This window comes from Triticum dicoccoides, chromosome 1A, assembly GCF_002162155.2.
Source record: "Triticum dicoccoides isolate Atlit2015 ecotype Zavitan chromosome 1A, WEW_v2.0, whole genome shotgun sequence".
NCBI classification, from domain to species: domain Eukaryota; kingdom Viridiplantae; phylum Streptophyta; class Magnoliopsida; order Poales; family Poaceae; genus Triticum; species Triticum dicoccoides.
In genome coordinates this window covers 248,247,021-248,249,755 of record NC_041380.1, presented here as the reverse complement: position 1 = coordinate 248,249,755, position 2,735 = coordinate 248,247,021, and the positions used below count along the sequence as shown (strand labels likewise).

The 2,735-nt window shown below is 43.7% G+C and overlaps 1 long non-coding RNA gene across 1 annotated transcript; it reads right to left on the bottom strand.

Moving 5' to 3' along the window:
- Window positions 1-280: 280 nt before the first annotated feature.
- LOC119267575 lies at window positions 281-2,325 on the bottom strand. Its single transcript, XR_005132495.1, has 2 exons — window positions 1,607-2,325; window positions 281-1,039 (listed from the first exon to the last, which is right to left on the bottom strand). It is a non-coding gene; the product is annotated as an uncharacterized LOC119267575 (long non-coding RNA).
- Window positions 2,326-2,735: the final 410 nt, after the last annotated feature.

The window sequence follows — 2,735 nt, the reverse complement described above, 5'->3', positions numbered from 1 at the left end:
ACGAAGTAATAATCATCTGCTCTCACCATACCTTGGCTTCTCAAGTTCCAAGGATTTCTCTGTAATGAAGCATATAAAGGTTAAGAACATCAGACAAAGGTAGAATCTAGGAAGAATATAAAGGTTAAGAACATCAGACAAAGGTAGAATCTAGGAAGAATATAAAGGTTAAGAACATCAGACAAAGGTAGAATCTAAGATAATTGGGCTGTAGCAATCGTGTGCTGCTTGTTTCGAAAGACTGTTTCCACTGCAAAAAGGCACATTAACAAATAATCAATGGTACAGCTGCAAAATAATATTGAAAAAGTTTGTATATTTCACACTAATTCGGCATGACTACAGATGAAGAACTCAATTGCTTATGGTTTTGCTCAAAGAGTCGTGCACTGCAATTGGAGTAACTTTAATGCACATGTTCTATGGCAATCTGGACAGCCAGTGCGCCGATCATGTCGGTGCTTTGGGTACCAAATTTATCAACTATAAATCACCTTGACCTAGATCACTGAACTTCTCCTGAGTCAGCAGCACAACCCAGACGTACATATATCTCTCATATACATACTCAGGGGATCAATTTTTTTGTTTATTTCCTTTCTGTTTTCCTCATAACATCGCTTTTCTTATTGTGCTTTTGCTCTCTTTGTTTCTCTCCTCCCAGTGCACCACTAAAATCAATCACGGAGTCACGGCTGAAGTAGATTGGGTCAAATCGAGTAGCATAGCATGTCCAGCAGCGCATGCGGATCTCCAGTTGCAACGAGGTTTTTGGCACACGGGATTTTTGGCACATGGGATTTCTGCAGTTGGTTGTGAGTAGTGCTACTCCATTGTTGCTCGATGGAAAGATAATAATCAAGTTATCTGTACTGAGAGAATCAGGTTATCTGTAGTTCTGTACTAAGAGAATCAGGTTGAGCTATGGGCGTACTTTACCTCAAGTCCTGAAGCCTTTACTTTAATCACTGATGTTGCGCATGCAAGCTCATGCTGGAATACCTTTAGCTGCATATTACATCCACAAATAGTTCCCCTGCTGCAAAAATTATAAGAACAGATCACTTCCAAGGTTCAAAACCGTTCTTTGAACCCCATCTTATAGAACAATGTCTATGACCTTAATGTAAACAACATGTCTTAAAATAGTAAATGCATGGGCTGCAAAAAATTTGAAGAACCGAACCCTTCCAAGGTTCAAATAGTTTTTTGAACTGTCTATCATAGATATGAAGATTTCGATCCCAGAAAAATAGGGCAGGATTAAGACGCAGAGTTTTCAGTGACTCATTATGCTGTAGTTTGTATCCCTGTTCAAAACGAAATATATGTACACTGAAATCCTATTTACCCGATGCGATAAGTCAAAATAATAATCAACCCAATTGTATTTCCTGAGCACGAGAACTTATTCTTTTAATATGTCAGAAAGGAGATCAGACACAATCAACAATAGGTTATTTAGAAAATAAATGACATGTCAATTGGCATACAAATCTTCAAAAAACGTTTAACATGATGATTTGGCTGTTGCAAATGGCAAATGAGTTACAGCTAAGAAAGAAAACATCAAGTAGCTAGAAAAAATTGGATCTGAAAGAACTACCTGACAGTAAACAGGAAAGAAGATAGTTGAGGCGTGCATGCACATACAATGGCACCAGTAGGAAAGAAACCCATCTTCATTGATCAAATTGTTCTCATGTTGTGCAGATACGACGAGAGAGCTATCCGTAGATAGTGAGGTACACGTATGACCTAGTTAGTCCTGACACGCCATTGATTCATCCATTGACCAAAAAGACAAGGTTCCAACCAAGCATGCATGAGCACATCCCAGGAGCTCCTAGCAGAATCCTGAAGCTGCAACACGCCCTGCGACGCCCGTATAGTGGCCTGGCAGCGACAACACACGCCCGCCCAGTTAGACCCCGGCCCAGCGCGCCAGGGTCATGACCGCACGCCTCCCTCCTACCAGCAACGGTCAGGCCAGTCCATGGGATGGAGTAGCAGTATAATTGGTTGTGGAATAACAACAGCTACTGCCGGACAAATTAGCCTCGTCGCCGGTGGCCTAGCTCCTGCCGCTACTGCCAGATTGGGGTGGAGGGAAAGGAGGCTTGTGCTCCAGACCGGGGAAGGGAAGAGTCGGAAGGTGGCACGCAGGCCTCGCCGGATTGGTCGGGAGCGGCGCGCCATAGGAGGAAACAACAGCGACTTGCGGGAGGTTGGCATCAGCGGCGGTGGCGAGCGGTGCGGCGGCCGCCATCAATTTCGATTGGGCCAAAAAAGGGATTGGGGCGTGGGGACGGGCGAGCAGGTAGGCAGGCGTCCGACTCATGTTTTTTTTGCTGTACCCATGAAACGTTGTTTACTTTTTCTTTTGATGAGGGTGCATGGCTTAGAGTCCTGTTCGGATTGGTTGGTTTTGGTGGGCGCTTGGGCCGGGCAGGGCGCGATGCGACGGGCAAAGAAACGAATCGTTTTGATAAGGAAAGTTTGCATTTCTCAAATCAAAAATGACAAATATGGTTCGATGGCTCTTCTCTACTAACCACAAGGATATTGGGACTCTTTATTTCATCTTCGGTGCCATTGCAGGAGTGATGGGCACATGCTTCTCCGTACTGATTCGTATGGAATTAGCCCGACCCGGCGATCAAATTCTTGGTGGGAATCATCAACTTTATAATGTTTTAATAACGGCTCATGCTTTTTTAATGATCTTTTTTATG